At 40.9% G+C, this 27,134-nt stretch overlaps 1 long non-coding RNA gene across 1 annotated transcript in view; it reads left to right on the forward strand.

Annotated features, from left to right (window-relative positions):
- The window catches only part of LOC142157876 (uncharacterized), a 186,266-nt gene that overhangs the window by 132,438 nt on the left and 26,694 nt on the right, over positions 1-27,134 (forward strand). Inside the window, exon 2 of the long non-coding RNA XR_012692670.1 lies at positions 18,814-18,889. This is a non-coding gene — a long non-coding RNA (uncharacterized LOC142157876). The remainder of the gene's footprint in view (positions 1-18,813; positions 18,890-27,134) is intronic.

The raw sequence follows: 27,134 nt of genomic DNA on the forward strand, positions 1-27,134 counted from the left end.
GAGTGGGGACTCGTAAATTAATGTGGCAAAATGTCTGCAGTGAATAATAATTTTTTAGCGAAGGTGGGCTGTTTAGGTGCCCAGGTAATGTCGAAACTGTCTATATCATCATCATCACCATTTATTTATATAGCGCCACTAATTCTGCAGCGCTGTACAGAGAACTCACTCATCATTCCCTGCCCCATTGGGGCTTACAGTCTAAATTTCCTAACACACACACTAGGGTCAATTTGTTAGCAGCCAATTAACCTACCAGTATGTTTTTGGAGTGTGGGAGGAAACCAGAGAACCCAGAAGAAACCCACGCAAACACAGGGAGAATATACAAACTCCTCACAGACAAGGCTATAGTCGTGAATTGAACCCACGACCCCAGTGCTTTAAGGCAGAAGTGTTAACCACTAAGCCACCATGCTACCATATATCTGTTACGGTTCTGATGTCTTAGTATTTGCACAGGCTTACCTAGGGCGCGGAGTCTAACGGCCTTCCGGTCTTCACAAAGAACCACCGCAAGGTAGGGTGGACTTTGCTGCCGAAAAACCGCAGGTCGCGGCCCCCAGGTTAGCCTACTGACGTAAGGGAGAAGGCTCTAAGTGATGGGTAGTCAAACAGGCAATATGACAAGATAATGCAAATACAGGCACTAACCGTGAATTCCAGGGTTTGGAGGTCTGGAGCAGTAACAGGTTAGATGCACAGAGTCGATTGTGTGCGTAGTCGGAGATGGGTCCAGAGGAGTAGAAACACAGCCGGGTCGGTACACAGGAGGTCATCAGGTATACGGTGCCAGAGGGAAATCCAGAGAGTAGTCGATAACACAGCTGGGTCAGTACACGGGATGGTCAGTCCAATTCGCAGTGCCAGGGATTAAGCCAAAGAATAGTCAGGTCACAGCCAGGTTGGTACACAGGAGTAAAAGGAATATGGGAGTACACAGGGAGCAGGATCACAGGAGTCAGGTACACAGGAACAGGTAGCCAGGAACAGGAAGCACATTGCTCTGACACAGGTAGCGTGTCAGAGCAGAGTAGATATAGAGATTTGAATTCCCCACCCAGGAGTCACATGACTTGATGCTGGGAGAACCCGGAAGTGCGGGGACGCCATCGGGAGACAGCGCTGAACTGCAGAGCGGATACAGCTGCCAGACAACGCTGACAGCGCAGCGGAGCGGAAACAAGGTAAGATCATAACAATATCCTAACATTGGCTGTCGGTATCTTTCAGGATACAATTTTGAATGGAGATTCTTAATTACCATGTCCTCCACAATGCTGCACTCCTACATGTATTCTTTAGTCTAGTACCTGTGCTATGTGCTATATTCCTTTGCCCAGAAACTATATGGATAACGAGCCCATAGAGCATTGTTGACCATTTCACAATTTTACCCCTTCTTAATAAATGCGTGACTGGTACCTTGTATAGTACAAGTCTTTTGTTTCATTCCCTGCATTGCATTCCATTTGAATTGCAAATTCTACCTGCCAATCTTCCTCTTCCAATGCATATCCCTGTATTATTATCACTGTATGTTCAGTTTATCTCCGTTTATTGGCAACTCTACTGGAGATATTGTAAAATGTAAGATTTTGGAATACAACATTTATGATAAGACTGGAATAAATGAGTAAGATGATGTTACTATGGATGCCATCACAAACTCAGGTGACTCTTCTGTACCAAATACCATAACATTTAATGTAAAACACGTATGACAGAAGTATCATCTGTAGAATGTATGAACATATAGATGTGCATTTTACACCACAATCTTCCCACATCATTTTGACAAGAGCCTTACCTCACTTCTCAGCGCTGTCGGGGACCCTGTTCAATTCATTGTTCAATTCTTAGCCTGTGGCTTTCCGCTTCTTTCAGTTTTATTCCCCAGATCATGACACTGTTTCTGTTACATGCATTCCTGTCCTCACATACAGTGCCTTAAAACAGTGTACAACCCCATCCCTATTTGCACACTTAAGATTCTCATATCCTGGAACTTGGGAATTTCTACTTATGAGTCGCATATTCACCTTCACAGATCCCCCATCCAAAAGAAATATAATAGTATAAAATAAAACAATACAATTTCAAAATCTGAATTATTATATTATCTCAATTATTACTGTACTTTGCCAATTACATACTTGTCATTCCTACTATTGCTGAAGCAGGGTCAGATTACATGGTGAGCAGTGATGGACATCAAGTTTGAGATCCTCATTTTCAATGTGATTAAGGCCAGGATTCTGACAGGACCACTCCAGGACATGCTTTTGCGAAATCAGAAATCCAGTGGGGATAATAGCAAGTTGAGAGGAACAAATTGTTGTGACAGTCAGTGCATTGTATACAATGCACCACATCTGATAACAATGTATTGTTCGGCTATTTGGCTACCAATATGGGACAAGTACTGGAACAATTGGTTTCGGATTTATTATAGTACTGACAGAAATAATAAGGGTGGGTAAGAAGATATAGGCAATTTGTAAAAACCTACACAAAGCTTTTAAATGCCAATAGATTGTGTGTCATGATAGGACTAATTAATCATTCTGTTCTATTCAATCTATCTTCTCATTGATCCTGAGAAGGTTATAAGGCCCTGCCACTGTAAGTATGTTGTTACCAGTCTGGTGTGCAGTGTTTGATAAACAACATACCTTGCCAGCATGGGCAAGATGATTCCCGGAAGGTTCGGGCTGCAGGTGGGTGTGTGGGGGTGGGGCTCGAAGAATTGTGTCATTAGCCCTGCCCCCAAAATGGACATCACTACTCTGGACCAATAAAAACAGGGGGTGGGGCAACGATTTTGCATCCATGACGTCACTAGGCCCCGTCCCTCCGTTTAGTTTACGCAGCCGGCCAGGATCAGGGAGAATTGCCTGCTCTCTCGGGAGTTCGGGAGGGCTCCCAGAAATTGGGGAGTCTCCCAGAATTAGGCAAGTATGACATACCTATCGCTAGAGCATTCAGGACAAAAAGTGCCAGTAGTTGGCTGACCATTCCTTAAGACTTTCTGGCACAACTCTGCAGTATCTTTTAGATGGAATTTTGCTTTTCGTGTCAATTATATGTTTTTTTTAGCCAGGACTTCTGCAACCCTATTACACTGTATTTCTGTCAGTGACTTCTATAGTTCATTCAGTGTCACAGTTGGCCTTGAGGCAGCTTGACTGATAAGGGTTCTTCTTGTCCAGCAGTTAAGTTATGGGGGTGCCCTAATTAGACAGTGTGGCTGTATTTGTATACTTATGTACTTATGTACTTCTGTACAATGGACTGTGCTTACCTCCAAGGGATGTTCCATTCTTTTGCAAAGGTCTTGTACACGTTGTGACTCTCTGTATTCATATTTCTACAAAACATTAACCACTGGCTATCCACTAATTACTTATAGGGGTGGAGTGAGTGAACAAATTGTGTTTCTTTTGAGGCACTGCAACTGTACAAACTTGAAGTTACAATTACAATGGGTACAAATACTTTTTCATTGATTCATCTGTGTTTCTAATTTTTAGCAATTTGTGGAAGGGGTTAGGGGTTACATTCTGATGATATGGTGGGCTATAGGTTGTTCACTCAGCACCCAATTCAAAACAAATTATGCACTAAAGTCCAGTCGGTATATTTACTAAACTGTGGGTTTGAAGAAGTGGAGATGTTGCCTATAGCAACCAATCAGATTCTAGCTGTCATTTTGTAGAATGTACTAAATAAATGATCATTACAATCTGATTGGTTGCTTTAGGCAACATCACTTTTTCAAACCTGCAGTTTAGTAATTATACCCCCAGGAGATGAAGTGAGATAACAAGTACAATCAGCGGACCTAGTCAAGTGCACCTTGAAAAAGTATTAAATTGTATGGTAGAATATATGTGTGGGGAGAATACACTAAACTACATCACTGATATAAACAACCTCATATGGTGTCACAATACTGCTGTGTTTAGCTGAAGTCCAATGGCCGATAGAGGCAGTTGTATAGAATAGCAGACACTTAGATATAAGTTGGATTGTCACACAACACCATGCCGGTAGTAGACAAAACCTGAGGTGGTACACAAGGGGCTAGCTTTACTAAACTGCAGGTTTGGAAAAGTGGAGATGTTGCCTATAGCAACCAATCAGATTCTAGCATTCATTTATTTATTACATTCTACAAAATGACAGCTAGAATCTGATTGGTTGCTATAGGCAACATCTCCACTTTTTCAAACCCGCAGTTTAGTAAATATACCCCAAAGTGGCTAGTCAGATGTAATTCGGGTTGGCACACAGAGCTAGTAATCAGATGTATTATTAATATTATTATCATTTATTTGTTAGGCGCCACAATGTTTCCGCAGCGCCGCACATAGTACAAACAGTAGACTATACAGGGTATAACAGTACAGAACAATAAACAAAAGTACCAATACTTCAGAAACTCCAGGCAGGCAGATGCAATATACACGGAGCAGAAGAACGGGTAAGGAGACAGGAGGGAAGAGGGCCCTGCTCAAGCGAGCTTACATCCTAAGGGAGGGTTAAACAGACCAGGCACAAGAGGAGCCAGTTGAGGGAATGGGAGAGAGGGGAGAATGAGTGGAGGAGATGGGGGTTAAGTGGATGGTTGGTAGGCTTTGAGAAAGAGGTGAGTTTTGAGTGCATGTTTGAAGGAGCACAGAGTAGGAGAGAGGCGGATGGAGCGAGGGAGGTCATTCCAGTGAAGGAGGGCTGCACGGGAAAAGTCCTGGATTCTGGAATGGGAAGAGGTGATCAGAGTGGAGGAGAGGCGGCGGTCATTGGCCGAGCGCAGGGAGCGGGTGGGAGTGTGAATGGAGAGGAGGTTAGAGATATAAGGGGCAGTAGAGTGGGAGAGAGCCTTGTAAGTGGTGGTGAGGAGTTTGAAAATAATTCTGTAGGGGAAGGGGAGCCAGTGTAGGGCAAGGCAGAGAGGGGAGGCAGAGGAGGAGCGGCGTGAGAGGTAGATGAGTCTTGCGGCCGCATTGAGTATAGAGCGGAGGGGGGAGAGACGGGAGTTGGGGAGGCCGGTGAGGAGGAGGTAATGTAAGTTGGTGATGTAAGTTGGGTTGGCACACAGATGGGTAGTCAGGTAATTAACACCAGCAGGGAATCTAACAGGAACACATTCAGGTAACAGGGAGCAGAGAAAAAAAATACTCAGCGACTTATTCAGAAAGTGCCTATATTTATACACCCAAACAGAAATCCAAGATGGATTCTTCTGAGGTAATACTGACCATCTTGGTTAAGGAAAAGTTCAAGAGCAAGTTTATTATTCCTAACACATGGTTTACATGTACTGTTTTGTGTGTTTTTTTTAAGAGGTCTTAATTCCTAGAAAGTATATTAGTCAGCTGGTGGGGCTCATAATTTAATAAGAAATTTATACTATTTGAGGGACAGCAACATAAAATAATGGCTTCCAGGAGGTGGCGCTCACACCATAAAAGAAGGTTGACATATATTAGACATGAAAGATACATCAAACATCTAGGTGTAGCCAGTCATACCAAAATGGTGTCTTAATGATCATTTGCAGACTGATGCTTGGAGTTCTGGGATAATTTAGGAGGACCTCTCCCTGGTACCAAGCTACTTTTCATGTTTCTGAACGTCATCAAGCAGCCCTGGCCATGAGGAGAGCTGTACAAATGCAATGAAACTCCAAAAGGTCATGAACCCACCCAAATGAACATTTTATGGATTGGACAGTATACAAAAGGTCCACCAGGGAAAACATGCAACTCTCATATTGTGTACTGTACTGTCTCGTGGAATTTCTATTCTCTGTACTGTATCATTTCTGTACTTGAATGCTAGAATAGTACTAGAATAACAGAATTACATATATACAGCATTTACATTTTATTTGCTATGATGTTGTTTTTGCTTATTTCATTGCACCAAGGCAGACATTCCTTTCCTAAGGAATAAAAAAAACAATAAAGTGCAAAAGTAAAATCATTCTGATTTGTACTAGCTCAATCAAAACTAATTACTGATTGGTTGCTGTGGGTAACTGCACTTTTTAACTTTATAAGTCACTAACCCTTTAGGTATGCTAATTAGTCATCATGTTTATTTAGTTGTGTACTTGTCAGTACGTTGTAAATGATAACTGAAGAGTACAGTGAGTTCCGTGTTTCTCTGCGTTTCAATCCAGTTGAACAGAAACGTCTTTGACTAAGGTTTGTAACTCAATCAAGGTATGTTTGACAACTTGGCAGCAATGTTATATTTAGGTCAGGGTGGAATAAGCCACCTTCAATCTTGTGAAAGATTAAAGCTACTGTGGACATGTGATGTTTTGTTATTCCAAGCGTATTGCAGAATGCATTTGGCACTGGAGACGGCAGTTTATTATAGAAAAAAGGTCCTTTGGAATTAAAATATTATTTTTATTATGGAATTAATTTAACAAATGAGAGACTCTGGATCTCAGAAAGACTTAAGTGTGATTTACAACAGACCTATGTGTGTTAAGGTGATATTACATGAATACTGGCCTAATAGTATATCAGTAAGGTCCTCTTACTGTTACCAGTCACTTGATCAGCAGAATAAAATACCTCCTATGTAAGATCATTTACCATGCAAAATGAAAGCCATATTCATGTTCCAAGCGTGTCACCATGTCTTCTCCGGGACACAGAAGTCAGTGATCATGTGGAGAATCGAGAGTCATAAAATCGATTGCATAGTCAGGACAGGAGACTGCTAACCTGTCCTGTATCTGGGTCACTTACGTGAGTGCCTGTGACTGCTTGTAGAGGCATTTGGTTCCAGACTGCACTTGCTAGTACCCCAAGGGGTAAATATATCAAGCTGAGAGTTTGCCATGGGTTTGAAAAGTGGAGATGTTGCCTATAGCAACCAATCAGATTCTAGATATCATTTTGTAGAATGTACTAAATAAATGATAGCTAGAATCTGATTGGTTTATCAAACCAGCCGGAAAACTCTCCACTTGATACATTTACCCCCAAGTGTAGTCATGAGCTGAGTAAAGTGAGCTGGTGCTAGGAGTCCGTTAATGAGACTGCAGCTGCAGAATAAAGATTGAAGATGAAACTACATATGTTCCTAATTCATTCAACACTAGTAACTGTACAGCGCAACCTCTCCTGCAACTGTACTTTCCAAACCTTGTTGTTGTTATTAAACCTGCACGTGCAGGGACACCTGTTTGCTCTTCACCCACAGAAAGACTGAGAAAGATTGTGCTAACACTGGGTGATTGACCCAAGGATTGTATAGAGGTAGGTGTAATGAAACAATAACCCACCACCACACACCAGGCAAATAGGGGGCACATTCATAAAATGATGCACTCAAACATTGGTTAACTACAACTTCAAGAATGAGTTTCCACTTTATAATTTTTGACTGTTGGGAGCTTAGTTAATACTTATGTGCAAAGAGCAACAGTGTAACACAGAACAAACGTTTAGCTATGAGCTTTTAGCAGTCTAGTATAGTCATACTAATAAAAGGTCTTTTAGAACTTAGAGAGATCTATTGTATGTTGATCAAGGTGGATGGTAAATCTCATCATAATTCCCTGTCTCTTGGGCCAAACACATGTATGGCCAAATGTGACAGATACAGCCGTTCACTTGTTCCCATTAGATATTACATGAGGCATTCCATGGGGTAGATATATCAAGCTGCGGATTTGAAAAAGTGGAAATGTTGCCTATAGCAACCAATCAGATTCTAGCTGTCATTTTGTAGAATGTTCCAAATAAATAATAACTAGGGACCTGATTCATTAAGGATCTTAACTTGAGAAACTTGTTATTTCAGTCTCCTGGACAAAACCATGTTACAATGCAAGGGGGGCAAATTAGTATTCTGTTTTGCACATAAGTTGAATACTGACAGGTTTTTCATGTAGCACACAAATACTTGATAGCTTATTTGTACACTGAAATTTAAAGTTGATATTTGTGTGCTACATGAAAAAACAGTCAGTATTTAACTTATGTGCAAAACAGAATACTAATTTGCACCCCTTACATTGTAACATGGTTTTGTCCAGGAGACTGAAATAACAAGTTTCTCAAGTTAAGATCCTTAATGAATCAGGCCCTAGAATCTGATTGGTTATGGACAACAACTCCACTTTTTCAAACCCACAGTTTGATAAATTTACTCCAATTTCTCTTGCAAAGGTAAATACAATCTGGGTTACAGTGTAGGATACCATGTTAATACATCACTCTTCCTCTGGATTGACAAAACAAACTTTGTAGACACGATTATTTAAAGGCTACATTTATGTTGACTCACAGCGCTGGGGTCATGAGTTCAATTCCCGACCATGGCCTTATCTGTGTGAAATTTGTATGTTCTCCGTGTGTTTGTGTGGGTTTCCTCCGGGTGCTCTGGTTTCCTCCCACACTCCAAAAACATACTAGTAGGTTAATTGGCTGCTATCAAAATTGACCCTAGTCTGTCTCTGTCTGTCTGTCTGTGTGTATTAGGGAATTTAGACTGTAAGCTCCAATGGGGCAGGGACTGATGTGAGTGAGTTCTCTGTACAGCGCTGCGGAATCAGTGGCGCTATATAAATAAATGGTGATGATGATGATGATGCTGATGTTGTAGCAGATACATTCAACAATGCATTCAAAAATGTAATAATTACACCTCTGTACAATTATTTGTTGTTGACCTATAGTATCTTAGACCTGCATGGTTTTATTTTACTACATTACCACCAGATATACTACTTTCAAAACAATTTCTATGATAGTCAGACCATGGGTCTCAGCGTAACACAATGAAATTATTAAAAGTTACACTGACTGAACTTAGTTGACAAAGTGTTTGGAAACTTAAAATAAAAAGATGGATTTTTCGCTATATGAATGTACCATATTTTTGAACCATAAAGCCCTCCAGCGTATAAGATGCATAGGAACATTTATTGTACAAATAATATAAATACATAAATACCAGAATGACCCAAGGGTTAAATGTCACTTTGCCCCCTTGTCTAGGAATGTCTAATGCAGACTCCAGGATATGTAAGGTGGAGACTATCTTACACCAATGACATGTACTGTGATGTTATGTTTTAGGTAGGCTGAAAAATATAGATTGAGTTTGAAATGCAATCAAATTTCACTGATTCAAAGGCTCCAAACTTGTTTGCAGAACAATCATCTTTGGACGCCAATTAAAACTTGAAGTTTGAAATTGGCTGTTTGCATTTGAGACTCAATGTTTCGGTTCAAGGTTCGCTGTTTGAGCTTCAGATTCACTGTTCATGTTAACATTACATTTTAAATTTTTTGTTTCATTTTAAAACAATATTTAAATAATATTTTTAAATAATAATAATAATAATAAAATGTAACCCCCTCAGAAGAAATGCTATTTTGTGATATTACATGCAGGGCTGCCAAGAGGAATTCAGGGCCCCGGTACAACAAATTCATGGGGGCCCCCTCATAGTCGAGTAAGCCCAAAAATGTTTGCGCCGCCTAGCGGCGGCGCAAGCAATTACGGGGGTGGGGTCATACATTTGGGGGCATGTCAATGTGTCGTGGGGGCGTAGCTAGCCTAAACGGCGCCGCAAAATAAATTCGGGGGTGTGGTCATACATTGGGGGGCGTTGTCCACTTTCAAGATCACAGACCAAGCTTTCCCATAGGTCCCCACTGTCCCTGATATTCAAGGATTTTCAAAGATTTATCTATTTTTATTGTATTGATCAATTGCACAATAAAAATTTTTTTATGTTACATGTAGTTCTTAACATCTATCCCTACTCATATTTTTAGGCTTTAGAAGTTATTATTTGTTGAAAAAGAGTATTTAAGAGGCAAATTAACATTTTTGCAACTACTATGTCCTGCTGATTTGGATACCTAATTGCACTACATAAATATACTGGATCACATATAAAGAACTGTGATTATGTATTTAACTAAAATGAAGCTTGCTTAAGACCAAGCGGATATAATTGTTCCCATAGGTGTCTCATGTGTTTTTATAAGCACACAGCTTTCTACCTCTGGATTAAGGGCCTATACAGTTATTATTTATATATATATAATCCCCCAGATTATTATTTTCAGTCTATCTTTACTTACCTTTTCTTAGCTTCTTTCTTTTCTTTTCTTTTATTCTGTCTTCTTTTCTTTCTTCATGCTGCTTGCTTGGTCCTGTCCTGTGTCTGGCTGCGGCGCTCCTCACTGACTGTTGGGCGTGACTTGATGATGTCACGCCCGACAGTCAGTGTGACTAGAGAAGACAGGAGAGGAGGGACGCGGCGCCGCGATCACGTGGTGAGTATATATTTTCTTTTTTTTTTCTCAGCTCCCCCCACCAACGAACGAAACAGACCCCCTCCCCCTGTTTCCCCGTGTTTCCCCTGTCTCCCCGTGTTTGCGTGGGTTTCCTCCGGGTGCTCCGGTTTCCTCCCACACTCCAAAAACATACTAGTAGGTTAATTGGCTGCTATCAAAAAATTATATCCCTCTCTCTCTCTCTCTCTCTTCTCTGTACAGCGCTGCAGAATCAGTGGCGCTATAAAAATAAATGGTGATGATGATGATTACCTTCCAGTTATAATACTCAACATTATCAACCTTCATGCTACATTGCAGGAATTGCAGGAATATCCAAACGGTACTGTGACTCAATTTACTAGAGATGCTCACTGACCCCCGTGTTTTGGTTTTGGTTTTGGATCTGGATTACCGTCATGTTTTGGTTTTGGTTTTGGTTTTGCCAAACCGCCTTTGCGTGTTTTGGTTTTGGTTTTGTTTGGTTTTGTTTTGCTATTTTGTTCAAAAATCAATGTTTTTGGTGATAAAAGAACCAAATTTAGTGCTCCACCTGTTTCTTGGATAAGTAATGTAGTTGTAAAGCTAATAAATTATCAAAGTTTAATTCCTGGTAGGCCTTCATTAATTCTACACACAAACCAGATTGTCTTCCTCTCCATCTATGCATATTGGCAATGCAGCCATAGTCTTTGGATGTATATTACACCCTGCACTTATAGTTAAATATGTAAAGTAATGGACAAAGGCAGTTTGGTTTCTGTCTCTCTAGGCCCCCCTCCACTTGTATAAAATACCAAAAAATTCAGCCGTTATAGACTGTACAATATTAATTGAAATGGATAAAGGCAGTTTGGTTTCTGTCTCTATAGGCCCCCCTTGACTTGTGGAAAATACCAAAAAATTCAGCCGTTATAGACTGTACAATATTAATTGAAATGGAAAAAGCCAGTTTGGTTTCTGTCTCTCTAGGCCCCCCTCCACTTGTATAAAATACCAAATAATTCAGCCGTTATAGACTGTACAATATTAAGAGAAATGGACAAAGCCAGTTTGGGGTCACTCTGTGTATGACACCCTACCCTTAAGGTGAAATTGCCCAAACAGCAGCCTTTCAAGACGATACGTGATATGGAAATGCCCCAAGTCCCTTTCCTCTTTGGGGGTAGATTGCACCCTACACTTAAATAGAAAGTTTTAAAAAGATGTTATCGTCATCATCTCAGCTTCATCCTCACCCTCATCTGTGTGTACGTCATCATCACAGACTATCAATTCATGGCCGCTTGAATCCGCCATTAGAGAACAGTCAGTGCTTGGATGTCTTTGATGGTGAAGGCCTTCCTCGTGGAAGATGTAGTTCAATTTTATAAACATAATTTTCTTAACATTTTTTGGAAGTAACCTTCGACGGCGATCACTGACTAAGTTCCCTGCTGTGCTGAACACTTGTTCAGAGTACACACTGGAGGGTGGGCAGCTTAAGTATTGCAAAGCAAGTTTGTACATGGGTTTCCAAATTGCCTGCTTTTCTTCCCAGTAAGGAAAGGGACTGTCTGACATTTCCATATCAATTACCTCTTGAAAATAATCCTCCAATATGTTAATATTCATATTGGATGGAGTTATGGGCAAGGTCACACATTTTTTTGAAAAATCCTTCAAACCAGCCCAGATGTTAAACTGTTCTGGTCTGCCCTCTGCGTCTTCCCTGCTTCTTTTTTGAAAATTACATTTTTTACGAGCAGCAGCTGCTCGAGAAACTGAAGGAGGACACATTGTCAAGCCAAGGCCCAGTTCAGCGGACAACTTGCTGAGCAATAGCTCCTTGCAAAAGTTCACATCTCATTCATTTTGAAGCAAAGACTCAATGTAGGTCTTAAACCTTGGATCAAGCACAGTGGCCAAAACTTACTGATCCGAGTTCAAGATCTTAATAACTCGAGGATCATTGTGAAGCGAATTAAGTACTTGATCGACAAGGCCAATATACTTTGTGGAATTGCTTGCTTTCATCTCCTCCTTCAGTTTCTCAAGCTGCTTTTCCAATAGTCTAATTAAAGGAATGACTTGGCTCAAACTAGCAGAATCTGCACTCACTTCACACGTCACAACTTCAAATGGTTTCAGCACCTTGCACAGGACTGAAAGGATTCCCCACTGTGCAAGATTGAAAAACATGCCCCCTCCTTTCCCAATGTCATGGCTTGTGCAATATGCTTGGATGGCTTTGCGCTGTTCCTCCATCCTCTGCAGCATGTACAGGGTGGAATTCCACCTAGTTACCACCTCCTGCTTAAGTTGGTGGCAGGGCAAGTTAAACTGCTCTTGGAGCTGCTGCAATCTCCTACATGCTGTGGCAGAATGCCTGAAATGGCCTGAAATTTTACGGTCCACCGAAAGCACCTCCTGCACCTCATGGTTATTTCGTAGGAAGCTCTGCACCACCAAGTTGATGGTGTGAGCAAAACAGGGAATGTGATGGAATTCACCCAGCTGTAATGCTCACACTATATTGTTGGCGTTATCTGAAATGACATACCCTGGGGAGAGTCCGAGTGGTATAAGCCATGCATCAATCACATCTCTCAGTTTGCGTAACAAATTGTCAGCCGTATGCCTGTTAGTGAAGCCGGTGATACAAAGAGTGGCCTGCCTGTGACAAATGGTACGTAGTGGTGTAAATGCTGCTGCTGTTCTTGCCGGTGAAGGTGAATGACCAACCCAGTGGGCTGTCACAGTCATATAGTCTTTGGTTTGACCACTTCCACTTGTCCACATATCTGTGGTTAAGTGAACAGTGGGCAGAATGGCATTTTTCAGCTCAATCTCTACATTTGTACACACTTTTTGGTATAGTTGTGGAACAGCTTTACGGGAAAAATGGTGTCGCAATGGAATTCTGTAACGCGGATACAAAACCTCAATTAACTGTGAAAAACCAGCTGCGTTTATTGTGGATATTGGATGCAGATCTAACACTAACATGGCAGCCATGGCGTCTGTGATTCACTTGGTGACTGGGTGACTGCTGTCATATTTGCTTCCCCTAGAAAATGATTGTTTCACAGTTAATTGTTGAAATGTAGGACTGCTATTTTTCTTGGCCTTCCTCTGGGCTGACGATTCACCCCCAGCAGCAGCAACAGCAGCAGCAGCAGTGGGACTAACGCTTTCTTCAGAGGAATCAATAATAGTGCAGGAGTCATCCAGCCTTAATAAGTGGGATGCAGGGCTAACTCTGAGCGCTACTGAGGATATTGATGAGGATGGTGTGGTGGGTGTATTTTGTAGCCGTCGGGATGTCGGTGACCGGAAGGTCCTAGCTGATGATGGAGTGCTTGTAATTGTTTGGGAAGCACTTTCAGCTTTTCCCAACACTTTGCCATGAACTCTCGACAAATGGCGTAACATAGACGAGGTTCCAAGATGGTTAAGGTCCCTCCCTCGACTGACTGTGGCTTGACATACACTAGAAATGGCTATACTACTGTTGTCTGGATTGTGGTAGAAATAATTCCACACATAAGAAGTAGATTTTTTTGTTTTATGGCCAGGCATGACAATGGCATTTTTCTTGTCACATGCCAGAACTGCTGCCACTGGTGCAGGACTTACACAAACAACCTCATTCTCATCAACATCCTTAATAGCACCCTCGTCGCCTACAGAAATCTCCCCCTCATTCTTTTCTATTTCCAAACTGGCATCCTTAATTTGTGTATCAATGGCTACACTCGGGCTGTTCAGGCACACATCAGCAGAACTGCTGAAAGGGCCCCCCTTTATGGGTACACTAACAGAATGCTCACGATTAGACATACCACTGTTGGATGGACTCTCTATAGGGATTGGTGTCATTTCTGATTCAGAGCATACATTATCCTCTAATGCCTTAGTGTTATCTTGCAGCTCGGCTTTGACGTGTAAGAGTAGTTGTGCACCACTTGTAGACTCCAAATTACTTGGTCTTGCTTGGTCACGAGTGACCGTACAAGAAGAAGGCTCGGTAACATTTTTGGATCTGCCACTAATAGAGAAAGGCGAAGGCCTCATTCTCTCTTTGCCACTGCGTGTGTAGAATGGTATGTTGGCAATTTTTTTTTTTATCGGCAGTTAACTTTTCCTCAGTTACACTTCTTTTTCGCTTCAACACGGTAAAAAAAATTTTGGGGTGTGTTTTTTTGCCTGGTTTCAAAAGACTATGTAGTTTGACATCACCTTTCCCAGATGACTTACTGGAAACACTACCATCAGGACTGGTGACAGAACCTGGTTGCTGATTCTGCTCATATGTGGACTGCTTTGAATCCATTATAATGAGGCCAAAGCACTTGTAGTGCTAAATATTGTTTTAGATACTTGTGACAAATATGACTTTTGACAGGCAGAAAATTACAGTAAAAACACTGGGGAATATGGGACACTCCAAAAGCACTTAAAGTGCTAAAAATTGTTTTAGATACTGCTGACAAATATGACTTTTGATAGCCAGAAAAATTACTGCAATAGAATGGGGAATAAGGGACACCCCAAAAGCACTTGGAGTGCCAAATATTTTTGTACCTACTGCTAACAAATATGACTTTTGACAGCCAGAAAAATTACAGAAAAACACTGGGGAATATGGGACACCCCAAAAGCACTTGGAGTGCTAAATATTTGTTTTTTATACTGCTGACAAATATGACTTTTGACAGCCAGAAAAATTACTGCAAAAGAATGGGGAATAAGGGACACCCCAAAAGCACTTGGAGTGCCAAATATTTTTGTACCTACTGCTAACAAATATGACTTTTGACAGCCAGAAAAATTGCTGCAAAATAATGGGGAATAAGGGACACCCCAAAAGCACTTGGAGTGCCAGAAGTTGAAAAAAAAACCTCCTCTATCCTCCTTTTACTGCTGTAACAATTGGTATTAAGATTAGAATTGTATAGAATAGAAACAATAATGTGTCAAATTATTGCTCTGTCCCTGCGCTGATATAGCCTGTGACCTAACCCTGCTCTCTCCCTCTGTCAAATGGTGATGGATTGCTGTGGAGGTAGGTATTTATGCTTTTCATATCTCGCGAGAACCGAGCTCAGAAATACGAATACGTCACGATGACGTTTTGCCTCGATTTTGATTCCGAATGGGCGGAAGAGTACCGAGCATGCTCGGATGGATTCGGATCTCGGGGAACCGGGCCCGCCCATCTCTACAATTTACCCACCAGTGGCACAGTGGTTAGTAATCCAGCCTCACAGCATTCGGGTCATGAGTTTGATTCCCAACAGGGCCTTATCTGTGTAGAGTTTGTATGTTCTCCCTGTCTTTGTGTGGACCTCCTCCCACACACCAAAAACATACTGGTAGGTTAATTGGCTGCTGGCAAAATTAACTTTAGAGTCTATGTGTGTGTGTTGGGAATTCAGACTGTAAGCTCCAATGGGGCTGGGACTGATGTGAATGAATAGTGTTCTCTGTACAGCGCTACGTAAATGGTGGCGCTATACAAATAAGTGAAAATAAATAACTTTTTACCTCGTGTCCTCTGTTGCGCAGCTCCTCCACCGTAGTTTGTGTACTGTAGGATCTTCGTGGGGTTATGTCCTGGAAATGAGCAACACCAGAGGGAGACCTAGCAACCCTCTGCCCCCCTATTTAGGACCACAGGTACCCACAAATGAAATAGTAATACACCAGGCTGGTCTTTAGAAGCCCCATCGGCACAATTAGTAGTGAAAGGCGGGCTCCCAAGGTGTTTTATAAGTTTTATATATCAAAAATATATTTCTTTGATTCAAACAATAATTATGGGTAACGTTGAATGCAGTAAACACTGTTAGTACACGGCAATCTAAGTGTAAATGTTTCCAAGATATCTTGGGAGCAACACTAACTGATATCTAATGCACAATTTATACGGGCCTAAGTAGTTCTATAACGCTAAGAGGTACCTCTAGCTCTTCTAATGACGGTCCTGCAATATCTCTCTAACCACAATAACTAATCACTAGTAATATACTTTAAGCTCTGTCATAGTCGCTTCAACATTGCTAACACATATCATACAAATACATTTGAATTTTAAACAGATGTATACAATTATGCAGTCCATGTTATAAGGCAGTACAAATACAGATCCCTTCTTTTCCTTCACAGGTCAAACAGTCATTATGGTTGCAAATAGCACGGCTGGGGTACGTGTTTCCGAAGACAAGAATTGCAACATTAATTACAGCAACAGTAATATGCCAATAAGTATAATCCAAAAAAGGGTTAGGTGGCTGGGTCCTGGCATTGTCCCCCTTAGAACCGGCAGTGTCACGAGAATCATGCTGCCAGCATTTTCTGCTATTGTAATTTATATGCGACATGTCTGAAATCTTGTCAGTCGCTTTTAAGTCTGTATTTGCTCCATGCCGGGATTGTAGTCATCGGCATTTTACTGTCTGTGTAATTAATGTCGCAATTCTCATCTTCATAAACATTACTACCACTGAAAAGCACAGCACCACATCACAGTGCACTGTATTCCTCAATATCGGCTTAACACAGATAATCCCACATAGGGGCACTTTGCAATCTTACTCTTCTCCAATAAACAGTTACTTTCTCCAGGTGATTTGATAAAACACACCCCTTGTCTGTCTTTCCTCCAATTGAACATGAATGTAGAATGCGATTTACAACCCAGCTGTTCCCTCTTTTCCTCTTAGACGTGAGGATACAATCACTTTAGTGCAAACTGGCTCCTCAACACCCACTTAGGGCTTTCTCACAGATAAAAAACAATGCCAAAGTGTTTTGTGTAATTTTCTTTAGTTTTAGACACAGTCTCTAGCCGCTAACTATCTTTCCCTACACTTCACCCTTGTTACTATATCACAGTCCCGCAAAAGTCTGTTATAATATATTCTTCAGGTCTCTATACCTGTGCCCTACCTGACTAGTAACAAAAAAACTCAGTCCAAGTAAATCAATAACAAAGTAAATATGGGTTACTTGACCCCACTGGTCTCCAGTATCTGTGTCCAAGTTGTCTCCTCTCTGCTCAGGTATCTGGTAAGCTCAGGGCCGGTGCTAGGGTCCATGGCGCCCTAGGCATTTTTACAAAATCGGCGCCCCCCCCCGCAAAAATCGGCTCCCTCCTCCCCCCGTCTTTCCTTACCTTGTCTCACCACCGCCGCCTCTCTGCTCCGTCTCCTCCCCTCCACTCACTGTGAGTGGAGGGGAGAGGCGGTGGCGGTGAGCAATAGACTCTTCCCCCCTCCCCGTGCATCTGAATGCTGTGCGGCGGCCGTGACAGGTATGGTCAGCGGTCGCCGCACAGTTTTAAAGTAATTTACCATTCTGTGGCGCCCTCCAGAGCCCGGCGCCCTAGGCAAGTGCCTAACCTTGCCTAATGGGAGCGCCGGGCCTGGGTAAGCTCTCACACTCTCCACTATAAAGTCTACTCCACTCTCTCAGGGTGTCTCTATCTCCTTAATCCCTCTGTCTCTCAGACTCCCGTTTCTCTCTCTCTGACAGGTTGCAGGAAATTCTCTCAGGATATCTGTCTCCCTGGGTGCTTCTCAGCATCTCCAACTGCTGTTTGTAACTACTCCTTCACATACTCCCTCTACCCACTGCACGCTGGGAGATGTAGTTCTCTACTGGTAGGGGAGGTATCTAAAGTGCATGTAAAGATAACATTTCTTTTTCCAGAAAGTCCTGTACTGTTCTGACCCAGGTATCAATTAAAATTGCTCATTCATGTTTAATCAACAAATTAAAGGCATTAAATTGCTATTATTAATGTGATTATTTTAAATGGTATATTTAGTTTTCATTATTTTATATTATTATCATGAATTGATTAAATGAGCTAATTGATTACTTATTCTACATTACAAATGTTCCAAGAAGACCTAAAGTTAGTATACTGTAGCAATAGTGCACTGGTGTCAATAATTAGCAACAATAGACAGATTTAAACTTAGCCTACTGTACTTTTTTCTTTCAACTTGGTCTTGATTTCATAGCACAGTATCTTAATTGATCTGTGAATATCAGCTAAAAGAACAGATGCCGTACCACATGGCACATCAAGATGCTGCCTGCAACACTGTTCCCCATTAGTGACAAATGTTGTGCTGTGATATGCTAAAGCGATCCCTATATTGCATATCACATCTTGGTGCTTTACAATAAAGAGTGGTGACAAAATTCCAGTTGAAAAACAATCCCATGTTAAGTTCATATTAGCATTAACCCTGTTATTTAAAATACCATTAATCCCAAAGCCATGATATAGCCTAAAATCAGACGTCAATTAAGTCCAAATGGTTTCCAGCAAATAATTACGTTTCCTATAAGAAAAAAGAGTTTGTGTATTTTGCTGAAGGAAATTTAAATGCTTTAAAATACCTGCTTTCTGTCAATGTATCTTGATTGTTTACTCTAGAGGTATCCAGTTATCAATAGATGGCTAATCAACCCTTTCTTTTTATTACACTGTTAGGAGTCTAAGAAAGCTGAAAGACTGGTTAAAGCTCTTCAGGCCAGAAAGAAACCATATGGAAAGCACAAGGTTCAAGGTATCTGGGTAATAGAAATGTTGATCAATGTAATTTTTTGTGATGTCTCCTGCATACAAGTGTATCCTCTGAAAGAAATGGAACAGCATGTTTTAATGATATGTATTACTCATAAAGGACATATAGGAATGATATGTCTCTCTCAAGAAGCAATATCACCAAATCACATATCATATGTATATGTGCAGAGAATTATCAGACTTTAATAGTGTTGTATCTATTGACTTTTCCAGAAAGAAGTTATTGTACCTTTTTGGGCAATTAATAGAAATATTCTGGGACAAAAAGGGCAATAAATTAGTCATGAAACAGACTTGCATCAATACAGTGAGGCCACAGGGAAGGGGGGATTGGGCAAAGAATAAACACATACAAAGAGTTGAAAAATGTCAGTTTCTAGGGATCATCCTGCTGCTCAGAAATAGTCCACATATTATAAAAAGTATATGAGTTCAATTCTGCTTTTTCTGTGTTTCATTATATTTTCTTTTAAAAACAGTTTTGCATTTATTGTCATATTAAATTATATTGATTAGTGTTCTGTCTTTGCGTTCTTAAAGGATTATCGTGTCAAATAGTTATATGGCTACATGTATGCAGGGAATTGTTTGGATTGCAGTAACTTTGCTAAATTGTGGTTTGATTGCAATTTTGATAGGTCAGTAACTGAAGCCAGATTTTATTGTTTTGATTAGCCCTTTCACATCCACATAGGCCACATGCCCAGATGAGTTTTCTCATGACACTCACCTATAATAGCTTTGTCCCATCTGATGGTAAATGATTGCAACATCCATCCGCTTCTTGTAGTTCTCTTATATTTCCCACAAACTAAAGAATTTGGAAGTGTTATATGACTCAGACTTAGCTGTTTGCCAGATAACCATATTACTATTATGAACTTAGTGACTTCCTTTGCTCCATAACCCAGTTTACGTACAACAAAGATGGCACCTAATAAATTCCTTATGGGCTGACTACATCTTCAGTGAGCTAGATCTAATTGGTTCCACATGCCAGATCAACTAACAGTCTGAGTCACACAGCCACAAACTCTTAGAGACCCTTAATATCTGATACACACACTGCCCTGGTGTGTACTGACCTCATTACTTCCAATGAAGCAAAGCAGACATATATATATAAGCAACATAGTACAAAGTTATTATGGTCTATATTTTTATAGGGAAAGGGAAATACAAATTTAACAGCACATTACATGCTTGTTAGTAATATATTTTATGTGCACAGTGAAAACTACCAATACAACCATGACCAACGCCAACAAAGATTTACAGTCTAAATATATTTGGAGGTGATTTTCAGAAGGAAAATGATTAAAGGTGCAACATTTGAGCTCTCAGAATGTGTCATGCTGTTTAACGTTTATGTCTATGCGAGCAACCAGTGTGACCTTACTACACCAACTGGCGGAATGCACTCAGGCTCTGGAGCAGATTGTGCAATATTAGCTTTAGGCCACTGGCACACAAACATTTTAACCCTGTCCAACCCGTCATCCATGTATCAGGGGCTAAATCGAAAGCTAAATGACCTTGCAAATAAATATTGAGCTATTGATCTCTAAGTTGAACAGAAAGGTTCATTTACAAACCTCAAACAATACAGACCCGCGCAGCCTCTTTATTTGTCCATATTTAATCGTCGAGTCTACTTCAAGGCCCATGACAACTTTCTGGTGGTCCTTAAAGCTGCCCCCCTGGAAATCAATCTGTGACTATCTCTGAGGAATTTCAGACTACCTGAAAATATGATTCACTTTAAATTCCAAACTATTAACACTTTAGTTTTTATCTTAAAATACAGCACTTTGTAGCTTAATTAATTTCTTAAATGAATCGTAAGAATGAAGGGACATTGGGTCTGTCATTATTACATGTCACATTTTGTGTATTTTAATGTCATATTTTTCAAAGTCTCTTAAAATCACTGGTATAAAATAAAAATGTTCACGTATCTATAGGCATTAATTTGATCATTAAAAGTGTCTTCAAAAACATTTTTTTATTAAATGTATTTTCACACAGTTCATATGTTTTAATCAGGAAAATAGGATCTCCAAATCAATTTGCCAAAAAATAGAGCTTCTGGTCCATTTATGCCAATAGTTTCTCTAACCAAACCAAGGGAGATTCACTCATGCCTAGTCTTGGGCAATGTCACTACAGGACAACCCATTGATTTGCACACCACATTGTCATACATTGCAGAATAAGAAAATCTTGTACATGGTCAGATGTAGTGTTCCTCAATGCTGCACTGGACTATATTTCTACAATATTAAATATTGTTTCTGCTGGATGAGATCTTGCAGAAATCCGAAAGTATTCCTGATTTTGAGGTGCTGTAAAATTTTTGGACAGTGCAAATAAAGCTTAACCTTGCAAAGCTCACGGGGTGGTAGACATAAGTACTTTCAGATCCTTTCAAGATAATAAGTCCCTTGCTCCATTTTGGCACAAATACTATTGTTCATAACTATGTACCTGTAAACCAAGGTATTTAAAAAAAGAGAAATTATGTTAATTGGCACTTGAAATAGTGGGATAGGTCAAGAGCTTCAGAGACGTGAGGCATGCCTGTAGATAGCGCGGCCACACTTTATGAGAGTACTGCCTTCTCTGCAATGTGTCATCATGACCATTGGAGCACTATGAATGCTAGTTATTTTCCAGCTGAATATGCACTAGTGTTCAAAGTGCCAGTGTGACACCTCCTTAACACTTAGCTGCTGCATTCACTTTTTCCACATACTATATTTTGCCTTTATTCTTGAATGAATGTAATTTTATTTACTTGTTTATTGGTGTATTAAGTTATGTCCTGCAACTATTTTTATTTACCTTATGTATTTATTATGAAATGTTAATTGGTAGAATGGTGGCTGTCTGTGTCACGGAATTGCAAATATGGCCGCTAACCGGTATTGGCGCAACTAAACAGGGAGGCGCAGAGTCTAACGTACCCCCGGTATTCCACAGGGACCCACGCAAGGGAGTTTGGGCTTAGTTACAGAGGGTACGCAGGTTGCGATTCTCCAAGACAGTCACCGGTGTAGCGACAGTAGTAAACAGGCGTAGTCAGGCAATCCATGTCAGAGCCAACCTAGCGTTGCAGTACACAGGAAGGATCCAGAGAGAAGTCAGAACAAGCCAAATAGTCAAACCAGCCGGGCAGCGAGGTACCAAAACGAAACACAGGAAAATAGTAACAGGAAGCCGAGTCAGAACCAAAGAACACTGGATCAGAAGTTCAGGAAGCGCTTGAGCAGGAGTGAACCAATACTCTGGCACTAGACATGTGTCAGAGGGTGCTTTATATACCATAAGGTCCTGATTGAGTTAGGGAGATTTTGGTGGTCAAACATAATGACTGCTGACAGGTGAGTGGAGATAGCGTCCTGCTCGTGGCCATGGGACGCGGCTGCCGAGAAGGTGCAGGCGTTTGTCTCCTGGACCAAGTGTCACTGCGAGACGGCACCTGACAGTACCCCCCTCGCCCTGAAGAAGAGGAATTGAAAATCTGATTCTTCAAAAACTTTGAAAGCAGATGGTGGGCATGTAGGTCTTTCTTATCCACCCAGGACCATTCTTCAGGGCCATAACCCTTCCAGGGGACGAGGAACTGAGTCTTACCATGATTGGATCGGGATTTCAAGATGCATTCAATCTCATATTCATCACCCAAAGCCTTCTTGATGGGAGGAGGCGGAGGCTGAAGGTTGGAAAATTCATTAAGAACCAATGGTTTAAAAAAGGAAATATGAAATGAATTATGCACACGGAGTGAAGGAGGTAGATGGAGCTTATTGGAATCCGCATTAATAATTTGAGAAATGCGGAAGGGACCAATATATTGGGGGAACAAAATTCATTGAAGGTAGCTTGAGCCTGAAATTACGTGTGGACAGTCACACCTTGTCCCCAACGTGAAGAACTGGAATCTTCCTTCGGTGACGATCAGCAAAGTGTTTATGCCGTTCCGAGGACTGTAAAAGTTTAGATTGTACCAGAGTCTAAAACTTCGAAAAGTCACCGACCATCTCTTGAGCTGCAGGTACTGATGCACTGGGAATTTCTGAAAAGGTGGGACGTATGGGATGTCTGCCAAAGACGGTAAAGAAGAGAGATGCTCCAGAAGATTCATGTTGATGAATATTGTGTGAAAATTCTGCCCAAGGTAAATAATCACTCCAGGAGAATAGGTGATGAGAGCAGTAAGAATGGAGGTACGTCTCCAAATCCTGGTTGACCCGTTCAGTTTGACCATTGGTCTGGGGATGGTATCCCGAGGAGAATTTTAGCTTAATTCCTAGACTGTTGCAAAAGGATCTCCAGAATCTTGAAATTAATTGTACACCTCTGTCAGAGATGATCTCAACGGGGCAACTGTGGATCCGAAAAATATCCTCAAAAGAGTGGCTAGATCAACAGCAGATGCCAATTTCTTGAGAGGGACAAAATGTTCCCATTTGGAAAAACAATCAACCCCAACCCAAATAGAATTGAAGCCATGACTATTGGGGAGATCACTAATAAAATCCATGCTGATGCTTGCCCAAGATGAGTCTGGAACCAGGAGCAGAAGAAGAAGCCCTGCTGGCGGACGCCTCGGTGTCTTGTGACGAGCACATACTCCGCAAGCTGCAACATACTTGTGAATATCAGCACTCAAGGATGGCCAACAATAGATGCGGGACATAAGAGCAATGGTTTTCTTAACCCCAGTATGAACAGCAAATCTGGAATCGTGGGCCCAAGCCAACAGTCTGGGACGGAGATGGGTCTCCACAAAAGAGTGTCCAGCAGTGGGTGTCTTAACAAAGGATTTAGTAATAGCCAGGGCTTTCAGAGGACTGATGACAGACCTAACGCAATAATCTGAAGGAACAAAAGACCTTGAGAGTGCATCGGCCCTGGAATTTTTTGACCCAGCATGGTAAGTTAGAATCAACTGGAATCTGGAAAAAAAAAGGGACCAGTGGGCCTGACGAGGGTTAAGGCACTGAGCGGATTGCAGATAGGTGAGGTTCTTATGATTTGTGAATACCGTGATAGGATGGAGAGCTCCTTCAAGAAGGTACCGCCGTCCTTCTAAGGCTATTTTGATGGCCAGGAGCTCCTTGTCTCCGATGCTATAGTTGGCCTCACCAGGTAAAAATTTAGTGGAGAGAAATCCACATGGAGAGAAAGTGCCGACAGAATTCTTCTGAGAGAGAACTGCTCCCACACCCACCGAGGAACCATCAACCTCTAGAAAGAACGGTCTTAGTTGATCAGGCTGTCTCAAGACAAGAGCGGTGGCAATAGCTTCCTTAAGGACTTTGAAGGGCAAGACTGCCTCCTGAGGCCAGTTTTTAGCTAGCCCACATTTACGGGTAAGTGACATGATGGGCGAGATCAACAAAGAGAAGTTTTTAATGAATTGCCGGTAATAGTTGCAGAATCCACTAAAACCCTGAGTAGCCTTCAGGCCAGAGGGTTGAGGCTAACTAAGGATAGATCTCCATTTGAAGATCCATGCCAGAGATTATATACCCGAAGAAGGGAACCTGACTGATCAAAAAGGTACTTCTCCAACTTGCAATATAGGTGATTAGTATGAAGGCGAGACAGAACTTCTTTGACATGATCTCGATGAGAGGTGATGTTCTGGGAGAAGACCAGGATATTATCAAGGTAGACAAATACAGATCTATAGAAAAGGTCTCTGAGGATTTCGTTGATGAATTCTTGAAAAACCGTATGGCTAGACAAGAGATTGAAAGACTTAGGAGGTTGTACAGCAGTCAAACAATGTTGTTTGCAGATGGATCCCCAAGAAACGTCTTGGACACGAGACCAATTGAACTGCGGATTGTGAGCTTTAAGCCAGGTTAGACCCAGAATAACAGGATTGACGGACTGAGTAAGAATCGGAAAACTTATCCATTCAGAGTGAAGCGCTCCTACCACCAGTCATAAGGGACTGGTAATGCGATCACTGGAACCATTGCTGATATGATTACCATCAATTGCGGTCAGTGCCAGAGGCTGTTGCAATAGAAGGATGGAGAGATGATGCATGGAAGCCATCATCTCTCCAGCGGAAATGAAGTTCCCAGCGGATCCAGGTAAAGGTGGAAGAATCTCGGAGGGTAGGATCATCCCGTTCCCAGAGGGGAGAAGCCCAAGACAAAGCTTGACCAGAGAGGAGGCAAATTATATAAGCCTCTTTGGTCCTCTCGGAGGAAAAATTATCCAGGGCAAACTCAAACTGAATAGCGCACTGGTTAAGGAACCCACAACATTTCTTAGGATTGCCATCATATTTCTCCGGCAGTGGAATACGTAGGCTTCTGAAACTAGCAGTGCTGGCAGTAGACGTTGTGGCTACAGAGGAAACCATTACTGCTAAAGCCGTCTGGCTTGCTGGAAGAGACCCCTGTTTAAACTGTGTATGTGTTAGGGAATTTAGTCTATGAGCTCTATTGGGACTGATGTGAGTGGTTCTCTGTACAGCGCTGCAGAATAAGTGACGCTATATAATTAAATGATGATGATGATGTTTATTCCAGGCTTTCTGCTTGTTGAAAATTAAATAAATAAATCTGCCAAAGCAATACTGTTCTTGCCGGTATATCCAATCTCATGCAACAGAAGAAAGAAAACTAAATAAACCAAAATACGAACCCTGGATACATCTGCATATCAATAACAAAATTAATGCATAAAAAGGGCAAAAACAAAATATTACATTTGAATGGCTAAATAACTATACAAACCTGTATTTATAGACAGACATTTATATCAGTGCTGTATAAAGTTGACAAGATCAAATTAAGATAATTAATGGTTTATAGACTTTTAAGTAAGCTATTTTCTATCATTGTAATTCTGTTTATTAGCATCTTGCTTATGAAATGACTATTTTGCTAGCAGAACGTAAATGAGTAAGAAAAAAATAGGCAGATGTCACAAGGCCAGTAAGCAGGTGGGCTGAAACTTCTGTACCAATTCAAACTGGCACTGCATCAAACCTGGTGGGTATAACCTTTAATTCACTGTTCCTCTGGGACCAGATCTAGTGCCATCTGCTCCTCTTTGCTAAGCTGTGCTTGTTTCTGTTCAGGGAGAATGCCAACAATACAGACTGTCTCCTACATGTGCAGAGAATCATCAGTGTATCTAGATTTCCGAGACCCATATGGTGGCATCTGCAAATCCACACTGTCAGCAAGACAACCACAACCCTGTGCGTTTTAAGAATGGAAAGACTACTGTGAGGTTTTAATTTAGGCTGCTAAGCATGAAAAATATTTTCTTTTCCTTATAGGTTTAATTGGGACAAATCTGCTATTTTTAGTACACAAAGGGTTAGATTTACTAAGCTGCGGGTTTGAAAAAGTGGGGATGTTGCCTATAGCAACCAATCAGATTCTAGCTTTCATTTATTTAGTACCTTCTACAAAATGATAGCTAGAATCTGATTGGTTGTTATAGGCAACATCTCCACTTTTTCAAACCCGCAGCTTAGTAAATCTAGCCCAAAGTCTTTTGCGGGTGGGGCTGTCATATATAATAAAAAAAAAGAGATAATATGTGGTCCAAAAGTCTAGTGTCAATCAAAAACCCTGCAATGAGTTAGTATCCGCTTAAATAAGTATCTTAATATGCCCATAAGTATTTTATAGATGTGTGCTTGTATATGGTTTAGAACAATTTATTTTTCATCTATAGCTTGACAAGATGGAAAAAATGTGCACAGTAAATATATTTATCTATTGTGATATTATGCTGACTTCTGCAGTTAAATGGGCATTAAAGAATGAGGGAATCTGTGAAAAAGTATTAATCCCATTAACTTGAAATAACATTTTCATATATGGATTTTATGGCTGCTCAGTAGAGAATCACATTATGTATCATTCATAACACATAGGGTTTCATTTTTGCAGAAGAAATTAGACTTTCTTTTAATGTTTTTAGTCTTTCCAATTACATTTTCATGCATAATCAAAGAAATCCTTGACAATTGGATAGCATCAGTTCTAATTTCAAATCAAAACATTGTTGAGTCACTCACATGTATTTAAAAGGAGAAACATATTTGCATTTATCTAAGGGACTGTAACCTCAAACATTGTATATTCCCTAGGCTTGTAAATGTGTATGTTACATAAAGTTTTATATTATCCCTTTTGTGCAGACAGTGAGTAAGCTATTGCGGTATGAGAAGACTATCA

The sequence above is a fragment of the Mixophyes fleayi genome, chromosome 5 (assembly GCF_038048845.1).
Source record: "Mixophyes fleayi isolate aMixFle1 chromosome 5, aMixFle1.hap1, whole genome shotgun sequence".
Classification (NCBI taxonomy): Eukaryota; Metazoa; Chordata; class Amphibia; order Anura; family Limnodynastidae; genus Mixophyes; species Mixophyes fleayi.